Genomic DNA, 25,088 nt, shown 5'->3' with positions numbered 1-25,088 from the left:
TTTGCTGTCTATGCCAACCCTTAAAGAAGGTAGACCCAGACTTTATGTTTTGTTTAGGTGACTTAGTGCGATCAGACATTTAGTTTATGAATTTCCGAAGCTTAACTAGCTCTTAGGCTAGGTTCACATTGCGTTAGGGCAATCCGTTTAGCGCTAGCGCTAGCGGATTGCGCTAACGCAATGTATTTGTAGGGGTCGCGTTTAGGGGTCGCGTTAACGTCCCCGCTCTCGCAGATCCCCGATCTTCGAGAGTGGGGAACGGACCTCGGGCGCGCCGCGGATGCTGCAAGCAGTGTCCGAGGCGCGCCACAAAAGAACGGCACATCGCTAGCGCGAGCCGAAGAAGGCACGCGCTAGCGATGCGCTTCAGGCAGAAACAACATTGCTGTCAATTGGTGCGCTAACGGACCCGTTGCACGGCGTTAATTGCGACATTTTCGCCGTGCAACGCTGTCCGTTAGCGATCACCCACTAACGCAATGTGAACCTAGCCTTAGGGTATGTTTCCACCTTCAGTATTTGCTGTGGATTGGACGCTGTGTACAACCGCAGTGTCCAATTCTCAGCGGCCAGATGTTACAGCATAGTGAATGGGATTTTATGAAATCCGGTCTCCACTATGCGTTCAAAGATGCAGGTGGCAGACCTGTGTATACACACATCTGGCGCGTCTTTATAGACCACAGCATGTCTATTTATCTTACGGAGACGCTGAGTCTCCGCAAGATAAATATCACCGTCCTAATTTCAATGAACACATGCGGGATCACCGCATGTACAAAAGCCGGCAGTGCTGTGAATGGAGCGGGTATCTGCTGCATCCAAAGCGCTGCCTTTAACGGAACGTGGAAATATAGCCTTACAGAAGTAGTAAAGGGACACAAAACTGCTATTACTACTTCACAGACTAACCAAACCACCCCCGCAGACTACTTTCGCCCCACTTATCCAACAACAGCTATTAAGCAAGAATTAACACATGAAATATAAAAGAACAGAATACATCAATTTCTACCGTAACTGACATAAATCAGCTGTAATAAGCCAAGAATGACTACACAAAATATTAAGGTGATGGATGGCTTACTAGTCAATAATACAGAGTTATGACCCCTGTTACCTTGTTTACTAGGCAGTAGATAGACAACTGCAAATTAATGCAAAGTTAACTAGGTAGAGAATAAAAGTAAATGTTACCTTCGCTGGGATGTAATTAGTCAATATTGCAAAATTTAGTGATGCCCAATATTAAAATAATAGCTAAATTTGCTTGTCAGTAATTGCAAATATACCTACATAAAAGGTGTGCATGCTACTATACGATGATAGAATGACAGCTGCAGAATCAATGAGGCAGAAAATAAATATGATAGTCGCCTTCATCAAGCAGAAATTAGCAGTGACAGAAGTTGCCGAGGTCACTTCATGGGGTCTAAGGGGTATCGTTTCTCCTTATGGAGAGTGACATACCATCTCTGGCTTGTCAAGGTAAGGAGGCTTATTTACCGTACAATGCTCCTCTGGGAATTTAAATATGCAAATTGCCTCTTCTGAGAAAAAGAGGACTTAAACTCTACAGCGCCACCTATTGGAAGTAGCGATCCTACAAGTCACAATCAACCCTTTAACGAGTCGTGCAATATGACTTAGGATAAAAGCCAAATCAGTATCTCAATTCGCACGAGGTCACTTCAGAAATCCTAGTAAGTACTTACAGATCGAACTGAACAAAAAGTTCCCCCCTCACTAACAGAAGTTAGAAAGTGGATGCAAAATTTGTAAGACAAGAAGTACGGACAATGATGGTTATCCTTACGGGACGGTAGAGACTTAGTACTAATTCTGCAAAGCTATAACTAGACTACAATAGCTGCTCAGTAAAGTAGAAATTTGTCACCAATTTTGACTTAAAGCAGGAATCACACGGCACAATTGTAACTGTTAAAAGACTTCTGATCGGATACAGGTAAGCTGATTGAGCGTCATCTAATGACTTGTTTAAACAATGTGCATATTGTGATTATGCCCCACTACCAGCTCCATTCCACTTTTTATGAAGAGCTGGAAAAAGCCAAGCACAGCATTTGGCAGCCACATAGGGAAGGAATGGATGGATGGTCAGGTATCTGCACTGCCACTTCAATTTAATGGGGATAAAAGTGCCCAGTTCTGCCAATTGCTACTGGTCCCTTAGGTCAAACCACCCGATGATCTATACCTTATCATCTATTTTCACTGGATAAACCCTTTAATACAATCATCCTGTGCTCATATAATATCATGTTCTTGGGAGCCTACTTACCAATCATAGTACCCAACAGGCAAGCGTTGTCCTTGTTCATTGGGTGTTTGGCCCTGTCCCAACTTCTTAGAGATGTGTTGTTGCCATCAATAATTCCAAGTTAATTAATGTGGTTTTCTTTTCAGATGAAATGGAAACATATCCAAGTTTCACCTCCTGATCTACTGTATGTTCTGTTGTGAATAAAATAGTGCTGTATGATATTTTCAAATAATTACTTTCTTGTTTTCTATACATTTTTCACAGCGTCCTAACTTTTTTGGAATCAGGGTTGCAGTTGCATTTAACCTTCAGAGGATCATTTGACACTTTGATAAAAGTAGTTTTGATAGTGGAAACCACATTATAAGGGGTCCAGCAGTAGAATCAACCGTCCTAAGCCATCTATATGAGCATGTAGGTTATTTGAAGCTGAATAAAATAATACCTAGATATTTGTGATATAATGTTTCATTCCAGAGAAATTCACGTTTTTCTTATATGTAAATTACATCTTCCAGGCTATGGGGAGGATGTTGTCTGGAAGATAACTCTGCCTCCAGAGATTAGTTTACATGAAGGCATTACCAGTGTCAGACATATAACTGACACAGCACAAGACAAATGAAATTTGTCTTCTTGCAAACACATTTTTTGCAGCTCTAGAGCTTTGCTGTAATGCAACAATATTGCAGCCCTGTCTGCCTGTGAGATGGAAGCTGAGAGGAACCTGCAGATGTGTTGGGTATAATCACACACAGCTCTGCAGTGAGATCAGGAGACCAGAGAGCGGCTATTACACATCACACTGGTAACAATTACTTATCACACTGGTAACACCCCTTCATGTAAAATAATCTCTGGAGGCAGAGTTATCCCCAAGCAGCATCCTCCCCAAAGCCTTGAAGAGGTCATTTAGATAAATGAATTAAAGAAGATTTATCTACAATAAGGGATCTGATATGAGGCATACAAGAAGGACTGTTTTCAGCAGTCTATAACATGTATGCCCATATTAATAATTTAGCAGGCCTACAATTCAGAAGAAGATCCGGCAATTCTGACAGGTACAAAGCAGATTGCAGCACTCCTGTCCGGCAGCGGCCTCGAAATACTATTGTGGCTCATAGACAAGGGTTGATTTGATCATCTCTAGTCAGTAGCTATCAACACATGATAGATCAACATGGCTATTTTGCTCTCCAATCATAGAAATTACCATTCGTTAAAAATATGCCCTCTCATTTCTGTACAGCATTATGAGCTATAAAATTCATTAACCTTTACATTCAATCTAAAAGGCAGCACAATACAGCTAGATGCTTTTAATATGGCAATGACCCCAATGTCTGATTGGTCCCTGTGCAGCTGTATAGGTTGCACAAATAGTTTTTCTGCCTCTCCTCTGTATCTTCTTGTTGTAATCTATGTTCTTGTGTCTGCCTTTGTGACAAGCTCCCTTTCCGTCCACTCCCACTTGCCCTTGGCTATGACCGTTACAATATTAAGCACTCTGTCCATGCTCAGTGATCATGCTTTGACTACTCTAATGAGAAATTAGAAGATTCTTCCATTACTGAATGAAACAATGGGACTCCTGGGGTTACATGTAAACACAGTATAAAAAAGCATGCTCCTTTATTAATGTGTGGAAACTGTTTTGGCGCACATGCCGCATACTGCCTTCTCAGGGGACTCATAAAATGACAAAGGGAATGTACTGCAAGCTGCACACTTTCCATGATAAAAAGTATTGGAACAGTTCCCAGGAGCTACATGTGTAGAATACAGTCCTCTAATGTGCGCTGGTGCTGGCGGAGAGAATTAATGTTTCGTTGTTTTCTTCTCTCTTTTTACTTTGCTATTCCGTCACGGAGTTTAGAAAAGAGCAACATTGTGATCCCTATTTGAAATCACGATCCGATCTTAATTTACAATATGTTGAAAAGCAAAAAAGAATAAGATTTTGTAAATATAATTCTGCTGCAAATCGGGGAATAAAAGGAAATACCTGCTGCATAGCATTTTTAATATCTGCTTAAGATACATTTCGTATCCAATTCAACAGTTCTAAAAAGTATCTGTGCGACTTAGAAAAGTATTCAAAGGTGCCAAATCTATTAAATATATGTATGACATAAGATAAAGTATCTCACACATCCAGCAAGTTGCAATAAATGTATAATGTGAAGGTAAAGGTTTCAGTGAAGGAATGATTTTTGCTTTTGTACCTTACTTTTTTTAATTAAGGATGAGAGAACATGATCGGTGATACTCGGTTATCACTCGAGTATCACAGGGCTCGGATGTGTTCATTACTTAGCAACTAATGGGTGGTGAACGACATAAAACTCAAATCCCTACCCCGCATGTTTGGCGCCTGTTACACAGCCAATAAGTATGCGGGGATTGCCTGTGAGTCACTGTAATGCCGTAGCCATCTTGGTTGTGGCATTACTGTGATTGGCTGGCTATCTGACATCATCAGGGATTATAAAAGAACTGGCGCCGCCCGTCTCGGCGCTATGATGCCACTGCACAGCACTATGACACTTCGTATTGGAGGCAGCAAGTGCTTGTCTAGGTCTGTGTGTGCACAGTATAACGAATCAGAGGCCTGTAGAGTTGATACTGGTGCTAAAGCTAAGGGCTAATTGTTTGTAGCACATACAATCTGCATTTAGCCTAGGGAGGGAGAGTCACAGGAGCAAGAAAAGAAAAGTGACAGAATCCAGTCTGCAGACAGACAGGGATTAGGCATGTGCAGTTCGTTGGCAAATGTATAACTGCAGTTCTTTTTGTTTTCTTTTTGATCCATCAACTATTACATGCTTTGAGGTTCTTTTTGTGTTATATAACACACCCAAAAATAGTTGAAACATTTTCCTGGGCTACATTTATCAGCTATACACTATTCCGTACTATGGAGTAAATTTCTGTGATCTTCAAAAGTGCTAAAAAGCTTGAAATTTTTTTGTAGGCTTCCTTTTCTCAGAAATACAGTGTTACGTGGTCTGTGAACATTTCTGTGATCTCTAAAACTGCTAAAAAGCTTTTACAACTTTGTAGGCTTACATTTCTCAGCCATACAGTGTTATGTGGTCTGTGAACAATTCTGTGATCTCTAAAACTGCTAAAAAGCTTTTTAAAATTTTTTAGGCTTCCATTTCTCAACCATACAGTGTTACGTGGTTTGTGAACATTTCTGTGATATCTAAAAGTGAACAAAAGCTTTTAAAAATTTTGTAGGCTTCCATTTTTCAGACATACAATGTTACATGGTCTGTGAACATTTCTATGATCTACAAAACTGCTAAAAATCTTTAAAAATTTTTGTTGGCTTCCATTTCTCAGCCATATAGTGTTACGTGGTCTGTGAACAATTCTGTGATCTCTAAAACTGAGAAAAAGCACTTAAAGGGAACCTGCCCCCCCCCCCCCCCCCCAGTAATGCTGCATTCTGACAAGGTGGCTCTTTTAGTTCTGGGTGCTGTAACTAGAGAAATAATCAGTTTTATAATTTGTCCGAAATACCTGGTGCTCAGTCCTGGAGGCCAGCGTTTCCCCCCTGCTTTAGATGCCACACAGCAGTCACTCACATCTTCTTGGCGCCAGGCGCCGCCATCTCCTCACCGCTGTTTTCAAAAGTAGCCGGCGCCTGCACTCTTATCCCCTGCCTGGTGCAGGCGCAGTGAGCGCTGGCCGTCTTTCCTCATACGCAGCCCAGCTGATTGCGCCTGCGCGGCCGCCCTGCTTGTGAATCCCAGCCCCGCAATGTGAATAAATCATAAGTCACTGCGGGGCTGGGAATCACAAGCAGGGCGGCCGCGCAGGCGCAGTCAGCTGGACTGCATATGAGGAAAGATGGCCAGCGCTCACTGCGCCTGCACCAGGCAGGGGATAAGAGCGCAGGCGCCGGCTACTTTTGAAAACAGCGGTGAGGAGGAGGCAGCGCCCGGCACCAAGAAGATGTGAGTGACAGCTATGTGTTGTCTGAAGCAGGGGGGAAACGCCGGCCTACTTGACTGAGGACCAGGCATTTCGGACAAATTATAAAACTGATTATTTCTCTAGTTACAGCACCCAGAACTAAAAGAGCCACCTTGTCAGAATGCAGCATTACTGCTGCACAAGGTGGCTCTTTTAGTTTGAAACGACTCGGGGGTGACAGGTTCCCTTTAAACATTTTTCTGGATTGAATTTGATGGTCATCCATACACTTTAACATTCTTTCTCTTACATTACAGATGAGTAAACTCACAAAAAACGCTTTTATTGCTGCAGGTGACCATTTTTTTTCTTTTATTAAAAATAAACTGTTTCAAGAGACCTAGCAATTACAAAATTTGTAAGGTATGTGTTAAGGGACGGGGAAGTGGCATTGTTGAAAGTGCACACAGATGCCGAGGACGTGAGACTAGTGATCTCACACTAGGACACTCCGAGGAGCTTTTTACAACATTATTTCTTGATTGGGGCCTCTCAACCAGCATGCTCCAAGAGGGAAAGGAAGACATTCTGTTTAGTGATGCACAAACCTTGGAGCAGCCACGGCTACAAGAACATGAGGATGGGGAACAGCAAATTTGGGATAAGGAGGAAGATGATGATGAAACACAGTTGCCACCAAGTTTTGTTGTTGTTAAGTCACAAAGTCAGCAGGAACCAGGGTGCAGTAGTGGAAAACGAGGTAGTGGATGACAAAGTCACCAAACCAGCCTGGGAAGCTGGCATGCAGTGCGAGGCCACCAGCACTGAGGGGAAGAGATAGGCAGCACCATAAGAGACAAGAAGGGGCAGTGAAGTGACCAGAGGGAGAAGGTGAGCACCTGTTTCGCAGAGCACTGAAACTTCTGAATTTTTCTGTCAAAGAGTTAGGTATTCCCCAGTCTGGGAATCTTTTAAAGAGAGTTATGAGACCAACAAAATTACCATTTGCAACCTGTGCCATGCAAAGATAATCATGGGCCTGACCACCAAGAATCTGACCACCACCAGCATGATCAGGCACATGTCATCGAAGCACCTGACTCAGTGGGCCGATTGTCTGGGTCCACGATTGGTGCCATTGGGTGACACAACTGCCTCTTCCCCCATGCTAGGCGCTTCGGAATTCCCTGTCCAATACACTGGCACAGATGTCTCCTTCCCTGTATGTGTCCTTGCACATTCTTACGTACCATCAGGCACTTCCAAACCCTTGTTCCAGCCCAGCGGTCAGCTGCCACTATCCTACGCCTTGGAATGAAAAAGAAAAAATGACCATGTGATATTTCAGTTTTTCTTTTTTAATAAATTTGCAAAAATTTCTACATTTCTGGGTTTTTTTCAGTCAAGATGGGGTGCACAGTGTACATTAATGGGAACAAAAATGAACTTTTTTGAATTTAACAAATAGCTGCAATGAAACAAAGCATGAAAAAATTAAAGGGGTCTGAATACTTTCCGTACCCACTGTATATATTGGAAAAAGTTATACCATTTTAAAAAAATGCACCCCTCAAATACTTTAAAAAATCCTGACAGCAGTTTTGAACTCTTTAGATGCTACACACGAATTAATGCAAAGTGGAATGAAAAAAAATGCATTTAAATTTTACCTTTAAAATGTTGTTTTAGCCCCAATTTTTTTCACTTTTGCAAGAGGTAACACTAAAAAGTGAACCCCACAGTTTGTTACCCACTTTCTTATGAGCGCAGTGATACTCAACATGTAGTCAAAAAGTTTTGTTTCGACAAACGTCGGGGCTCGGAACGGAATGAGCAATATTTGAACCAAGGTACCATTTTAATCAGTGAAACGGCGCCAACCTGACACTGTAGATTAAGCAACACAATCTTGCTGACAGGTTCTTTTTAATGTTTTTTTTGACCAGGGGAGTCCAAACGTTTACATGCCATTGTATATTGACAATTACCGTATTTTTCGGACTATAAGACGCACCGGACCATAAGGCGCACCCCAAATTTGGGGTGAAAATTGCAGAAAAAAAGATTTTTTATAAGATGGGGGTCCGTCTTATTGTCCGAATTTAGAGTATCTTACCTGAGGGCTGGTGGTGGCAGAGCAGGGTCACAGGAGGCATGGTGGCGGCAGAGGTGGGGTGATGCGGTACGGCGTGCACCTGAGCAGGGTCCCTTCCTGCTTAGGTGGGCGACGCCACGGCCTGGTGTCCATGGGAGGGTGGCAGCAGTGGTTACCAACAGAGGTGCTGGGATGAGGAGGCACAGTGAGAGGTATGGCGTGAGAGGGGTCCCTTTCCCCGGTGAGGTGATGGAAGGATCTCGTGGGCAGATGGACTGGAGATGATGGAGGTAGTGGTGTACATTGTGAAGCGAGTATTCCACAGGAGCTCAGATGTCTGAGTCCTTGCCACTTCCCGGCGCTCCTCAACGCAATAATTATTTCAGAAGCCGGTAATAAGTGAGGAGCTCCGCTACCGAGACACAGCCACCATGACCGGACACTGCGGGAAAAGCGCCTCTGTACTGCTGCAAGCCCTGCTGGAGGCGGAGAGCCGGCCGTGCCATGCGGTGCTGAGGAGCGCCGGGAAGCGGCAAGGACTCAGACATCTGAGCTCCTGTGGAATACTCGCTTCACAATGTACACCACTACCTCCATCATCTCCAGTCCATGTGCCCACGAGATCCTTCCTGAACCTTGCTGCACCCATCCTGGGAAGCAAAAGGATGGAGTATACAGAGTCCAAAGTCCCGGTGAGGTGATGCAGCAGCCCGGTAATGCAGCAGAGCCGGGTGAATCCTGTTGATATCGGTGGGCGCGGCCATCTTCCTGAGGCCGCGCGTGCGCAGATGGAGCTCTCTGCTGCCCGGGGCTTCAGGAAAATGGCCGCGGGATGCCGCACGTGCGCAGATGGGGCCATTTTCCTGAAGCCGAGTTCACCCGGCTCTGCTGCCTTACCGGGCTGCTGCATCACCTCACCGGGAAAAGGGACCCCGCTCACTGCGCCTCCTCATCTCTGCACCTCTGCCGCCACACCTCTGCCGCCACACCTCTGCCGCCGCACCTCTGCCACCGCACCTCTGCCGCCACGGTAAGCCTGCATTGCGACTATTAGACGCACCCCCCATTTTCCCCCCTTTTTTTGGGGGGAAAAAGTGCGTCTTGTAGTCCGAAAAATACGGTATACCTATTTATATGCCCAATTACACTTATATATGTAAAAAATTACACCTATATATACACACAATAATATCTCTTTATATACACAATTTTCACAAATAATGTGAAAAACAAAATATTTAAAAAAAAAATAAAATCTAAGATAGATAGATAGATACATATATACATTAGATAGATAGATAGATAGATAGATAGATAGATAGATAGATAGATAGATAGATAGACAGACACACACGTGGTCAAAATTGTTGGTACCCCTCATTTAATGACAGAAAAACCCACAATGGTCACAGAAATAACTTGAATCTCACAAAAGTAATAATAAATACAAAATCTTTGAAAATGAACAAATGAAAGTCAGACATTGCTTTTCAACCATGCTTCCACAGAATTGAAAATAAAACTCATGAAATAGGCCTGGACAGAAATGATGGTACCCCTGAAAATAATGTGACAAAAGGGACATGTTAAATCACGGTGTGTCCACTAACTAGCATCACAGGTGTCTAGAAACATAGCATAAGCAGGAATTGTAAAACTTAACTTTTATTATATTAAAAAATAAAAATAAAAATGACGTCACCAAAAAGACTTTTTATAAAAAAGGAAGAACTGTGTGGTGTAACCTGTTTAAGGGATATATCATATCTGAATTAGTATTCCTAAGGGTTAAATGAAGACAACACTTGCAATGGCCTAATGTGCTATCACTCAATCCCAAGGTGCCTTATTTAATAATAGCGATGCATACATGCAACGACACTTCTGAAATGCAAAAAACAAACAAATAGGCAACCTTGATTGCATAAATATCAGCAGGTATCATAAGGAATGAAAAAAAGGGGTAAGGTGTATCACACATATATCAATATTGGAATGATCTCACCAATTGCCGAGGACCGGTAAGGCGGAGCCGAAGCTTGCTGGAGTGGAAGAGTCCATTAAACAACAGCGTCGGGAGACAATACCCTGTCAATCCCTAAGGGGCTATCAATTAAACTGAATCCCCAGGCTCCCGCCCTTACAAGGGCAGTCCACATCTACCCCTAAATTATAACATGCCCTGCACTCTCCCTATTTAGATGTCCCAACGCGTTTCTTTCAAGCCGGATCATCAGGGGACTAGCTTGCGTGGGAGATAAAGTGCATTAGTGCTATTGCTATGTGAAGGAACATAGAGACCTGCCACCCTCTATGCTACACTGCAGAGGGTGGGACGAACAATCAGTTCTCCTTAAATGGTGTGCTGAAGGGCATAGATAGCCTATCGTGTCCTATGCCAGAATCATGTGATAGGCTTAATTATACAGATGGTGCATGCCGCATTGCAATGATAAAGGGTGTGCACTGCAGGATTTACCAGAAATGGAAAGACATACCGCAGTTAGTGTTGAGCGATACCGTCCGATACTTGAAAGTATCGGTATCGGAAAGTATCGGCCGATACTGGCAAAGTATCGGATCTAATCCGATACCGATACCCGATACCAATACAAGTCAATGGGACTCAAGTATCGGACGGTATCCCTGATGGTTCCCAGGGTCTGAAGGAGAGGAAACTCTCCTTCAGGCCCTGGGATCCATATTAATGTGTAAAATAAAGAATTAAAATAAAAAATATTGCTATACTCACCTCTCCGACGCAGCCTGGACCTCACCGAGGGAACCGGCAGCATTCTTTGCTTAAAATGCGCGCGTTTACTTCCTTCCGTGACGTCACGGCTTGTGATTGGTCGCGTGCCGCCCATGTGGCCGCGACGCGACCAATCACAGCAAGCCGTGACGTAATTTTCAGGTCCTCAATGCCTAATTCTAGGCATTCAGGATTTTAAAATTACGTTCCGGCTTGTGATTGGTCGCGTCGCGGTCACATGGGCGACGCGACCAATCACAAGCCGTGACGTCACGGGAGGCAGGAAACACGCGCATTTTAAACTTACGTCACGGCTTGTGATTGGTTGCGTGCCGCCCATGTGACCGCGACGCGACCAATCACAGCAAGCCATGACGTAATTTCAGGTCCTGTATGCCTAATTCTGCATTCAACCAATCACAAGCCGTGACGTAATTTTAAAATGCGCGCGTTTCCTGCCTCCCGTGACGTCACGGCTTGTGATTGGTCGCGTCGCCCATGTGACCGCGACGCGACCAATCACAAGCCGGAACGTAATTTTAAAATCCTGAATGCCTAGAATTAGGCATTGAGGACCTGAAAATTACGTCACGGCTTGCTGTGATTGGTCGCGTCGCGGCCACATGGGCGGCACGCGACCAATCACAAGTCGTGACGTCACGGAAGGAAGTAAACGCGCGCATTTTAAGCAAAGAACGCTGCCGGTTCCCTTGGTGAGGTCCAGGCTGCGTCGGAGAGGTGAGTATAGCAATATTTTTTATTTTAATTCTTTATTTTACACATTAATGTTGTTTCGATACCGATACCCGATACCACAAAAGTATCGGATCTCGGTATCGGAATTCCGATACCCGCAAGTATCGGCCGATACCCGATACTTGCGGTATCGGAATGCTCAACACTGACCGCAGTATCTAATACCCACTAAAGCAATGAATTTAACCTGTCAGATCTCTTCTAGCGGTATTACGAACGCCATAAATCCGCTGTGAAACCACGAGGACAGTAGCTTCCGGTAACGACCGGAAGTTGACGAACAATGCTAGGATACCAGGGCGCTCGCATCACAGCGCGTGAGCGAAGCGTTAGTGTCTCCATAGAAACAAGCGCCAGTGGGCCGTAACTGCCGGAAGTTGACAAGCAATACTAAGATACCAGGACGCACGCAACATGGCACGTAAACGAGGCGCTAGTGTCTCTATGGAAACAAACGCCAGTGGGCAGTAAAATATATCGAGCTACTATAATGTAACTCAGAGTAGCCTAATTAGAAAAAAACACTAGCGCTCACTGTTATGATCCTAGTGGCAAGGATCACAAGTAGGACTAGCTAAGTAACTAAACCGACTACAAACTCTGGGGAAGTGGTAACTGAATTGACCGCAACCTGATCCTATCCGCAAACAACTATAGGCAGCCGTGGAACATTACCTGAAAATCCTAGACGTCTCTTCACGGCCTGAGAAACTGACTATTCCTAGAGGGAACGAAAGTCCTTACTTGCCTCAGTGAAATGACCCCAAAGATATAGAAAAGCCCCCCACAAATATTAACGGTGAGTTAAGGGGAAAGCACAAACGCAGAGATGAAATTAGATTTAGCAAATGAGGCCTGCTAACACTAGAAAGCAGAAAATAGAAAGGGAACTGTGCGGTCAATTAAAAACCCTATTCAAAATATCCACGCGGAGATCGCTCGAGCCCCCGCACCAACTAACGGTGCGGGGGAAGCAACTCTGTACCCCAGAGCAAACCAGCAGAAGAAATCACATATTAGCAAGCTGGACTAAACTCATCATACACAGAAATCATATTGCAGACTGATGAGCAAAAAATAATTAAACAGAACTTAGCTTCTCCTGAAGAGACTGAAACCGAAGATAATCAGGAGTAATCAGAATAGCACTGAGTACATTGACAGCCGGCAACAAGTGGAAGTGAAACAGAGCTAAAATAGGAAACTCCCAAGTGAATGACGAGGCAGCTGATCAGCCACAGACCCGCAGGATAACAAACAAAGCCACCAGGGGGAGCCCAAAACAAAAGTCACACAATACCACCTGTGACCACAAGAGGGAGCCTGAAAACAGAGTTCACAACAGCTCACATATCAAAACAATTAAGTTATGAAAAAGACGCCCACATCTATCTAGTGAGACGGCGCATGCGCACATGTGAAAAAGTGGACACTCAAACGAAACTCCGTGTCTCTAAAAGTACGCCTGCCAATGGGCAGAAAAGGGTCACAGACTGCTCTAAAATGACCAAATATAGCCTAAACTAAGATTGAGCGCACTTGTGCCAACATAAAAGGCATTTAATGTATCAAACAGATGTGCGTAACCAAAACAAACACGAAACATGCGCACATGTAACAGAAATGTAGCCCTATCGTTCCCAGCATATAAAGAACTGAACCTCATTCCATTCCTTCACAGTGTTATCTAGGAATGCTATAGGTGGAAAAACAACATAACCATCTGAGATTAATGTAACAAATATGCCCCATGTAATGTTGATATGAGGCCATAATGATATCAATCAATAAATATACAAATCCCAAAAAGAGGTGACGAAAAAAAGGATTTTTGGAAAGGCACACATTATGTGTGAGCTGACAATTAGATATCAACCAAAGAGAAAAAAAAGGGGGGTTCAAACAGACACATCAAATAAAGCATCCATAATTAATTTGATCGTTAAGACCATAAGGTGAAACAATATTCAAATAAAAAATCCATTTTGCCTCCTTCTGTAACAGCAACTGGTCCCAGTTACCCCCCCGAGTGGGTGCAGAGACTTTTTCTATCGCTACAAAACGTAGATTTTTAGTTTGTCCATTATGCAAGTGATTGACATGTCGAGATACAGGTGTGTCCCTATTGTGTGTGACATCGCCAATGTGCTCACCAATTCTCCTTTTAAATTCTCTAATCGTCTTGCCTATGTATTTCATGCCACAGGTACATGAGGCCCTATAAATGACCCCCTTCGTACTACAGTTAATGAACTGTCTAATTGGATACTTTTTACCAGTGACATTGCTTACACAGGACTTACTCAAATCTACATATTGGCAAGCTGTACAAAGACCACATCTGTGGCACCCTGTGACATTACTCTTAAGCCACGTACTCGTTGGAGAGGTGGTGAAATGACTATGGACAATTCTGTCTTGTAGTGAGTGGGCTTTTTTGTAAGTAATTGTGGGGACATTCCCCAGATGTTCCGAGATGTCCGGGTCAATTTGGAGAACTGACCAGTGTCTCCTAAGGATGTCCCTAAGACGAGTTGCGCCATTGTCATAGGTGGTAATAAATCGGACAGCATTGTCATCCTGTTTTTTAGGTACAGGATTCAAGAACTCACTGCGGTCCCTACTTTTTGTTTCATGATATGCTTTACTCAAAACGCCACGAGGATAGCCTCTAGCTAGAAATCGCTCTCTTAGTTCTTGAGATTGTGTCTCAAAAACTCGACTATCAGAGCAATTTCTCCGAATTCGAAGGTATTGCCCTTTCGGGATACCCCTCCTAAGATGTGTCGGGTGGTGGCTATTCCAATGTAAGAGCGAATTAGTTGCTGTCGGCGTCCTAAACGTGGACGTGAGTAGTTCACCATTTTCACCCTTGGTAATCAGAATGTCCAAAAACGGTAGAGTACAGGCATCAATGACTGATGTAAAGTAGAGACCAATATCATTATGATTCAGTGAGTCTACAAATGTGGTAAATTCCTCTTTAGTGCCCCGCCAGACAATGAGAATGTCATCTATATATTGTGTCCAAATTTCTGAGACACGATATATAGAAGAATCACTTTCCTCAGAGTCATTACCCAGGACCACTGTCTCCTCCCACCAGCCGAGGAAGAGATTCGCATAGGCCGGAGCACAAGGGCTGCCCATGGTGGTACCCCTCAGCTGGTGGTAGGTCCTAGAGTTGAAGACAAAGTAGTTATGTGTCAAGCAGAAATGGAGAAGCCTTAACACAAAACAATTGTGTTGTTGAAATTGCTGTCCCCTCGTGTTTAGAAAATACCGTATTGCCTCTAGGCCCCTATCATGGGGAATGGAAGAATAAAGGGCCTTAACGTCAATGCTTGCCAGCAACGATTCTGGGCTAATAGTAAGGCCTTTTAGTCGCCGAAGAAGATCCGGAGTGTCCTTCACAAAAGACTGCAGTGCTGAAACAAAAGGAGACAAGACACGATCCAAATAGATACCTGCATTTTGGCAGAGACTGCCTACCCCCAATACAATAGGCCTGCCCTTAAGGGGATGTAGACCCTTATGTATCTTGGGCGGGCTATAAAATGTAACAGTGACTGGATATTCTGGAAGGATAAAGTCAAACTCGGTTTTGCTGATGACCCCATCATTAAGACCTTCCTGTAAAATTAACTGTAACTCATCACGATATTCATTAGTGGGATTATATGAGAGAATCTCATACATCTCTCAATCTGTCAAAATGGATTCACACATATTCTGGTATTGTTCTATCCCAAGAATAACAATATTGCCCTCCTTATCGGAGGGCTTTATGATTATACTGGTATCTTGTTCCAGTCGTTTGATTTCTTCCATTTCTTGCCTAGAACAGTTAAAGTTACACTGTATATGGCTCTGAGATAGCTCCCTCAATTCAGAGGTAACTAAATTTGAAAATAAATCAATGGCCGAGAGGTCACCCGAGTTTGGTGGCATCTTTGTACTTTTGTCTTTCAACTGCGTGAAAGGACCCAATCCCAGGGAATTGGGTTCAATTTCACCAATGCTGTGTAGCAATCTTACGTCTGGTAGCATATCAGCTAGGATGCCTAAATCGGAACATATACGAGATTCTTGTTTATGGAAGAACTTTTTCCATCTCAATTTGCGCAAAAAGAGGTTCAGATCCTTGACCGCTCTGAACAGGTGTCTACAATCTTGGAATCAGTGAATGGGCAGGCCTATTTATAGGGCTACAGATACTCACTGTGCTGTTTGGTGACATGGTGTGTTGTGAACTCTGTTTCCGGGCTCCCTCTTGTGGTCGTGAGTGGTACTGTGTGAGTTCTCTCTTTGGGCTCCCCCTGGTGGCTATTTTTGTTATTCTGCAGGTTTCTGGCTGGGATCAGCTTTCTCGTCATCTGCTAGTCAGGTTTCCTATTTAATTCACCTGGTCCTTCATTCCTTGCCTGTTGTCGTTGTATTCAGTGCTATTCTGATTCCTCCTGTCTACATCCGTTATCAGTCTCTCCAAGAGAAGCTAAGTTCTGTTTGCTTATTCTTGCTCATCTGTGTTCAATATGTTTCCTAGAATATTATGAGTTTTGTCCAGCTTGCTAATATGTGATATCTCTGCTTGCTGGTAGCTCTGGGGTGCTGAGCTGCTCCCCCCACATCGTTAGTTGGTGTGGGGGTTCTCGCATTCTCTGCGTGGATATTTTTGTATAGGGTTTTTTACTGACCGCACAGATCCCTTGCTATTTTCTGCTATCTAGTGTTAGCGGGCCTCATTTGCTTAACCTGTTTCATCTCTGCGTTTGTCTTTTCCTCTTAACTCACTGTTATTATTTGTGGGGGGCTTCCTATATCTTTGGGGTTATTTCTCTGAGGCAAGTGAGGTCTTACTTTCTCTTTAGAGGTAGTCAGTTTCTCAGGCCGTGAAGAGACGTCTAGGATTTCAGGAAACGTTCCACGGCTACCTATAGTGTGTGCGGTTAGGATCAGGTTTGCGGTCAGTCCAGTTACCACATCCCCAGAGCTCGTCCTATTATCTCTGACTTAGCTGGTTAGATTTGTGATCCTAAGCCACTGAGGATCATAACAGTACAACAGGCCCAAAAGTGTTAAATGCATCGCAAAAGTGGGATAAGAGAAATCCTGAGTTCAATTTTATTTTTTTTTCTGCTCTGCAGTGTGTCCTGCTTCTCTCCTCCCCTTAATCTCTGGGTGGCTCTGAATTTAGCTGTAGACATGGATATTCAGAGTTTGACTTCTAGTGTGGATCATCTTACTGCGAGAGTACAAAGCATTCAGGATTATGTTATTCATAGTCCTATGTTAGAGCCTAAAATACCTATTCCTGAGCTGTTCTCTGGTGATAGATCTAGGTTTTTGAATTTTAAGTATAATTGCAAGTTATTCCTTTCTTTGAGACCTCGTTCCTCGGGTGATCCTGCTCAGCAAGTTAAAATTATTATTTCCTTGTTACGTGGCGACCCACAGGATTGGGCTTTCTCACTGGCGCCAGGAGATCTGTTATGATCCTTAGTGGTTGAGGATCACAAATTACTCCAGCTAAGTAACAAACATAGGACAAGCTCTAGGGAGGTGGCAAACTGGACTGACCGCAAATCTGAACCTATCCAAACACACTAGAAGTAGCCGGTGAACGTGCCTAAAAATCCTAGACGTCTCGAGCCAGCCTGAGGAACTAACTACCCCTCGAGAGAAAGAAAAGGCCTCTCTTGCCTCCAGAGAAATAATCCCCAAAGATATAGAAGCCCCCAACAGATAATAACGGTGAGGTAAGAGGAAGGCACATACACAGGGATGAAAGCAGATTCAGCAAATGAGGCCCACTAATACTAGATAGCAGAAAATAGAAAAGGGAATCTATGCGGTCAGTAAAAAACCCTTACAAAATATCCACTCTGAGATTTCAAGAACCCCCACTGTCGTGGTTCCCAATGGCAAGGGAACGTAAGAAACATATAAATAACGAACGAGCTCTCGGGTGATGGAAACTCGAGTTGACCGTGAGCTAAATCTACCACACAACTAATAGTAGCCAGGGAGCATACCTACGGCTTCCTAAATGCCACGCGCCAGCTGGAGGACTAACTAAGCCTGGTAGAGGAAGAAACAGACCTGGCTTACCTCTAGGGAAATACCCCAAAAGATGATAGCAGCCCCCCACATGTAATAACGGTGAAATAAGAGGAAAAGACATACACAGTATGAAAGTAGATTTAGCAAAGAGAGGTCCACTTACTAGATAGCAGAAGGATACAAAAGAGGACTTCACGGTCAACTGAAAACCCTTTCAAAAAACCATCCTGAAATTACTTTAAGACTCCTGTGTCAACTCATGACACAGGAGTGGCAATTTCAGCCCGCAAGAGCTTCCAGCTACAGAGAATTACAAAAACTGCAAACTGGACTAAAGATACAAAACAAAAGGACAAAGTCCACTTAGCTGATCAGCAGACTAGTAGCAGGAACATGCAACCGAAGGCTCTGGTTACAATGATGACCGGCAAGGAAATGACTGGAGAGCAAGGCTAAATAGGAAACTCCCAAACGCTGATGGAAGCAGGTGAACAGAAGCAGCAAAGTGCAAACAAGTCACCAGTACCACCAGCAACCACCAGGGGAGCCCAAAAAGCGGATACACAACAGTACCCTCCCCTTAAGGAGGGGGCACCGAACCCTCACAAGAACCGCCAGGGCGATCTGGATGAGCCCTATGAAAGGCACGAACCAAATCCGAGGCATGAACATCAGAGGCAGTTACCCAAGAATTATCTTCCTGACCATAGCCCTTCCATTTAACCAGATATTGAAGTCTCCGTCTGGAAATACGGGAGTCCAAGATCTTTTCTACCACGTACTCCAATTCACCCTCCACCAGCACAGGAGCAGGAGGTTCAGTAGAAGGAACCACCGGTACCTCATATCTCCGCAACAGCGACCGATGGAACATATTATGGATAGCGAAAGATGCCGGGAGGTCCAAACGAAAGGAGACAGGGTTAAGAATCTCCAAAATCCTATAAGGACCGATGAACCGAGGCTTAAATTTAGGAGAAGAAACCCTCATAGGGACAAAACGGGAAGACAACCACACCAAGTCCCCAACACGAAGGTGGGGGCCAACACAACGACGGCGGTTAGCAAACTGCTGAGTCCTCTCCTGGGACAATTCCAAATTATCCACCACTTGTCCCCAAATCTGATGCAACCGATCCACTACCGCATCCACTCCAGGACAATCCGAAGATTCAACCTGACCAGATGAAAAACGCGGATGAAACCCTGAATTGCAAAAGAAAGGAGAAACCAAAGTGGCAGAACTAGCCCGATTATTAAGAGCAAACTCCGCCAATGGCAGAAAGGCAACCCAATCATCCTGATCCGCAGACACAAAACACCTCAAATAAGTCTCCAAAGTTTGATTAGTTCGTTCCGTCTGGCCATTGGTCTGAGGATGGAATGTAGACGAAAAAGACAAATCAATGCCCAACCTGGCACAGACTGCCCGCCAAAATCTAGACACGAACTGGGTACCCCTGTCAGAAACGATGTTTTCTGGAATACCATGCAGGCGAACCACATTTTGAAAAAACAGAGGGACCAACTCAGATGAGGAAGGCAACTTAGGCAATGGCACCAAATGAACCATTTTAGAAAAACGGTCACACACCACCCAGATGACAGACATCTTCTGAGAAACAGGGAGGTCCGAGATAAAGTCCATAGAGATGTGCGTCCAAGGCCTCTTCGGAATAGGCAAGGGCAACAACAACCCACTAGCCCTAGAACAACAAGGCTTGGCCCGAGCACACACATCGCAAGACTGCACAAAAACACGCACATCTCGAGACAGGGAAGGCCACCAGAAGGATCTAGCCACCAAATCTCTGGTGCCAAAAATTCCTGGATGACCTGCCAGAGTAGAAGAATGAACTTCCGAGATGACTCTAGTGGTCCACTCGTCAGGAACAAACAGTCTACCAGACGGACAACGATCAGGTCTATCCGCCTGAAATTCTTGCAAAGCACGTCGCAAATCAGGAGAGACAGCAGACAAAACCACTCCATCCTTAAGGACACCAGCAGGTTCAGAATTCCCAGGAGAGTCAGGCTCAAAACTCCTAGAAAGAGCATCTGCCTTCACATTCCTAGAACCCGGTAAGTACGAGACCACAAAATTAAACCGGGAAAAGAACAACGACCAACGTGCCTGTCTAGGATTCAGGCGCCTGGCAGACTCCAAATAAATTAAATTCAGTCAAAACTACCACCTGATGTTTGGCACCCTCAAGCCAATGACGCCACTCCTCAAATGCCCACTTCATGGCCAAAAGCTCCCGATTACCAACATCATAGTTTCGCTCGGCGGCCGAAAATTTTCGCGAAAAGAACGCACAAGGTCTCATCACTGAGCAGTCGGGACTTTTCTGCGACAAAACCGCCCCCGCTCCAATCTCGGAAGCATCGACCTCAACCTGAAAGGGAAGGGAAACATCAGGCTGGCGCAACACAGGGGCAGACAAAAAGCGGCGCTTAAGCTCCCGAAAGGCCTCCACGGCAGCAGGGGACCAATTGGCAACATCAGCACCCTTTTTAGTCAAATCCGTCAGAGGTTTAGCAACGCCAGAAAAACCAGCTATAAATCGACGATAAAAATTAGCAAAGCCCAAGAATTTCTGGAGACTCTTCAGAGAAGTAGGCTGCGTCCAGTCGTAAATAGCCCGAACCTTGACAGGGTCCATCTCAATAGAAGAAGGGGAAAAAATGTACCCCAAAAAGGAAATTATTTGAACCCCAAAAACACACTTTGAACCCTTTACACACAAAGAATTCTCCCGCAAAACCTGAAAAACCCTCCTGACCTGCTGAACATGAGACTCCCAGTCATCAGAAAAAATCAAAATATCATCCAAGTACACTATCATAAATTTATCCAAATATTCACGGAAAATATCATGCATTAAGGACTGAAAGACAGAAGGTGCATTAGAAAGGCCGAAAGGCATTACCAAATACTCAAAATGGCCCTCAGGCGTATTAAATGCGGTTTTCCACTCATCCCCCTGCTTAATTCGCACCAAATTATACGCCCCACGAAGATCAATCTTAGAGAACCACTTAGCCCCCCTTATGCGAGCAAACAAATCAGTCAGCAAAGGCAACGGATACTGATATTTGACTGTAATTCTATTCAGGAGTCGATAATCAATACAAGGCCTCAGAGAGCCATCCTTTTTAGAGACAAAGAAAAAACCGGCTCCTAAAGGTGATGAAGAAGGACGAATATGTCCCTTTTCCAGGGACTCCTTAATATACTCGCGCATAGCAGCATGTTCAGGTACAGATAGGTTAAACAAACGACCCTTTGGAAATTTACTGCCAGGAATCAGATCTATGGCGCAATCACAATCACTGTGAGGAGGGAGTGAACCAATCTTAGGCTCTTCAAAAATATCACGATAATCAGACAAAAATGCCGGAATCTCAGATGGAATAGATGACGAAATGGGCACCATAGGAGTGTCCCCATGAGCCCCCCGACATCCCCAGCTTAACACAGACATAGCTTTCCAGTCAAGGACTGGGTTATGAGACTGTAACCATGGTAATCCAAGCACCAAAACATCATGTAAATTGTACAACACAAGGAAGCGAATCACCTCCTGATGGTCTGGAGTCATACGCATAGTCACTTGCGTCCAGAACTGTGGTTTATTACAAGCCAAAGGTGTAGAATCAATACCCTTCAGAGGTATAGGGACTTCCAGAGGCTCTAAATCAAACCCACAGCGCCTGGCAAAGGACCAGTCCACAAGACTCAGAGCGGCGCCAGAGTCCACATAGGCATCCACGGTAATAACTGATAATGAACAAATCAAGGTTACAGACAAAATAAATTTGGACTGTAAAGTGCCAATTGAAATAGACTTGTCAACCTTCCTAGTACGTTTAGAGCATGCCGATATAACATGAGCAGAATCACCACAATAGAAGCATAACCCATTTTTACGCCTATAATTCTGCCGCTCGCTTCTGGACATAATTCTGTCACATTGCATTTTCTCTGGCGTCTCTTCAGAAGATACCGCCAAATGGTGCAAGGGGTTTGCGCTCCCGCAAACGCCGATCAATCTGAATTGCCATTGTCATGGACTCATTCAGACCTGTAGGCGCAGGGAACCCGACCATAACATCTTTAACGGCATCAGAAAGGCCCTCTCTGAAATTTGCCGCTAAGGCGCACTCATTCCACTGAGTAAGCACAGACCATTTACGAAATTTTTGGCAGTATATCTCAGCTTCATCTTGCCCTTGAGATAGGGCTATCAAAGCTTTTTCAGCTTGAATCTCCAAATTAGGTTCCTCATAAAGCAACCCTAAAGCCAGGAAAAACGCATCCACATTGAGCAACGCAGGATCCCCTGGTGCCAATGAAAATGCCCAATTTTGAGGGTCACCTCGCAGCAAAGAAATTACAATCTTAACCTGCTGGACAGGATCTCCTGAGGAGTGAGGTCTGAGAGAAAGGAATAATTTACAATTATATTTGAAATTCAGAAACCGAGATCTATCTCCGGAAAACACCTCTGGTGTAGGGATTTTAGGTTCAGAAATAGGAGTATGCATAACAAAATCTTGTAAATTTTGAACCTTCGTAGCAAGATTATTTAAACCTGCAGCCAAACTCTGAGGATCCATCTTTAAACAGGTGAGCTCAGAGCCATTCAAGGATTATAAGGAGAGAAAGGCAAAGGCAGCAATCAGAGCCAAAATACAACTGATCCAACTATGGAGCAAGCATAGGGAAAAAGAAAAAAAAAAATTTACAGACTTCCTTTTTCTCTCCTTTCTTCTGCCAATAAGTTTAACACATGGCCGGTCATACTGTCGTGGTTCCCAATGGCAAGGGAACGTAAGAAACATATAAATAACGAACGAGCTCTCGGGTGATGGAAACTCGAGTTGACCGTGAGCTAAATCTACCACACAACTAATAGTAGCCAGGGAGCATACCTACGGCTTCCTAAATGCCACGCGCCAGCCGGAGGACTAACTAAGCCTGGTAGAGGAAGAAACAGACCTGGCTTACCTCTAGGGAAATACCCCAAAAGATGATAGCAGCCCCCCACATGTAATAACGGTGAAATAAGAGGAAAAGACATACACAGTATGAAAGTAGATTTAGCAAAGAGAGGTCCACTTACTAGATAGCAGAAGGATACAAAAGAGGACTTCACGGTCAACTGAAAACCCTTTCAAAAAACCATCCTGAAATTACTTTAAGACTCCTGTGTCAACTCATGACACAGGAGTGGCAATTTCAGCCCGCAAGAGCTTCCAGCTACAGAGAATTACAAAAACTGCAAACTGGACTAAAGATACAAAACAAAAGGACAAAGTCCACTTAGCTGATCAGCAGACTAGTAGCAGGAACATGCAACCGAAGGCTCTGGATACAATGATGACCGGCAAGGAAATGACTGGAGAGCAAGGCTAAATAGGAAACTCCCAAACGCTGATGGAAGCAGATGAACAGAAGCAGCAAAGTGCAAACAAGTCACCAGTACCACCAGCAACCACCAGGGGAGCCCAAAAAGCGGATACACAACACCCCACACCCACTAACGGTGTGGGGGGAGAAACTCAGTCCCCTAGAGCAACCAGCAAGCGAGGAAATCACATTTTAGCGAGCTGGACTAAAAACATAATGAACACTGATAAACAAAAAATGATCAAACAAAAACTTAGCTTGTCTTGGAGTGACTGGGAGCAAGGTAGACACAAGGAATCTGAAGAGCACTGAATACATTGATAGCAGGCAAGGAACTGAGTCTCCAGGTGAGCTAAATAGGAAACCAACCAAGGATAACGAACCAGCTGATGCAGCCAACCTGCAGAAAGACAACACTACACAGTACCGCTTGTGACCACTAGAGGGAGCCCAAAAATGGAATTCACAACAGTACCCCCCCCTTGAGGAGGGGTCACCGAACCCTCATCAAGAACCCCAGGGCGATCAGGATGAGCCGCGTGGAAGGCACGAACCAAATCGGCCGCATGAACATCAGAGGCGACAACCCAGGAATTATCCTCCTGACCATAGCCCTTCCACTTAACCAAATACTGAAGCCTCCGTCTAGAGATACGAGAATCCAAAATCTTCTCCACCACGTACTCCAATTCGCCCTCAACCAGCACCGGAGCAGGAGGCTCAACAGAAGGAACCATAGGTACCACATACCTCCGCAACAAAGACCTATGGAACACATTATGAATGGCAAACGATGCTGGGAGATCCAAACGAAAAGACACCGGGTTAAGGATTTCCAAGATCTTATAAGGACCGATGAAGCGAGGCTTAAATTTAGGAAAGGAGACCTTCATAGGAACATACCGAGAAGACAGCCACACCAAATCCCCAACACGAAGTCGGGGACCCACACCGCGGCGGCGGTTGGCAAAGCGCTGAGCCTTCTCCTGTGACAACCTCAAATTGTCCACCACATGGTTCCAAATCTGCTGCAACCTATCCACCACAGAATCCACCCCAGGACAGTCAGAAGGCTCAACCTGACCCGAGGAAAAACGAGGATGGAAACCAGAATTGCAGAAAAAAGGCGAAACCAAAGTAGCAGAACTAGCCCGATTATTAAGGGCAAACTCGGCCAATGGCAAAAAAGTCACCCAATCATCCTGATCAGCAGAAACAAAACATCTCAAATAAGTTTCCAACGTCTGATTAGTTCGCTCGGTTTGGCCATTAGTCTGAGGATGGAAGGCCGACGAAAAAGACAAATCAATGCCCATCTTAGCACAAAAAGTCCGCCAAAACCTGGACACAAACTGGCATCCTCTATCAGACACAATATTTTCAGGAATGCCGTGCAGGCGAACCACATTCTGAAAAAATAGAGGAACCAAATCGGAGGAAGAAGGCAACTTAGGCAAGGGCACCAAATGGACCATCTTGGAAAAACGATCACACACCACCCAGATGACAGACATTTTCTGAGATACTGGAAGATCCGAAATAAAATCCATGGAAATGTGCGTCCAAGGCCTTTTCGGAACAGGCAAAGGCAAAAGAAAACCGCTGGCACGAGAACAGCAAGGCTTAGCCCGAGCACAAATCCCACAAGACTGCACAAAGGAACGCACATCCCGCGACAAGGAAGGCCACCAGAAGGACCTAGCCACCAAATCTCTGGTACCAAAAATCCCAGGATGACCCGCCAACACCGAAGAATGAACCTCGGAAATAACTCTGCTGGTCCATCTATCCGGGA

The 25,088-nt window shown here is 44.5% G+C and overlaps 1 protein-coding gene across 3 annotated transcripts in view; it reads right to left on the bottom strand.

Annotated features, from left to right (window-relative positions):
* Positions 1 to 25,088, bottom strand: part of LOC143816750 (inactive dipeptidyl peptidase 10-like) — a 503,885-nt gene that overhangs the window by 416,649 nt on the left and 62,148 nt on the right. Inside the window, exon 1 of one of the 3 annotated variants that reach the window (XM_077297512.1) lies at positions 2,303 to 2,358. The exons of the other annotated variants lie outside the window; for them this stretch is intronic. The gene's annotated coding sequence lies outside the window, so the exon portion shown is untranslated. Of the gene's footprint in view, positions 1 to 2,302; positions 2,359 to 25,088 lie in introns of those variants that run through there. 3 annotated transcript variants of the gene reach the window in all.

This window comes from Ranitomeya variabilis, chromosome 3 (genome assembly GCF_051348905.1).
Source record: "Ranitomeya variabilis isolate aRanVar5 chromosome 3, aRanVar5.hap1, whole genome shotgun sequence".
Classification (NCBI taxonomy): domain Eukaryota; kingdom Metazoa; phylum Chordata; class Amphibia; order Anura; family Dendrobatidae; genus Ranitomeya; species Ranitomeya variabilis.
This window is presented reverse-complemented; position numbering and strand designations above follow the sequence as displayed.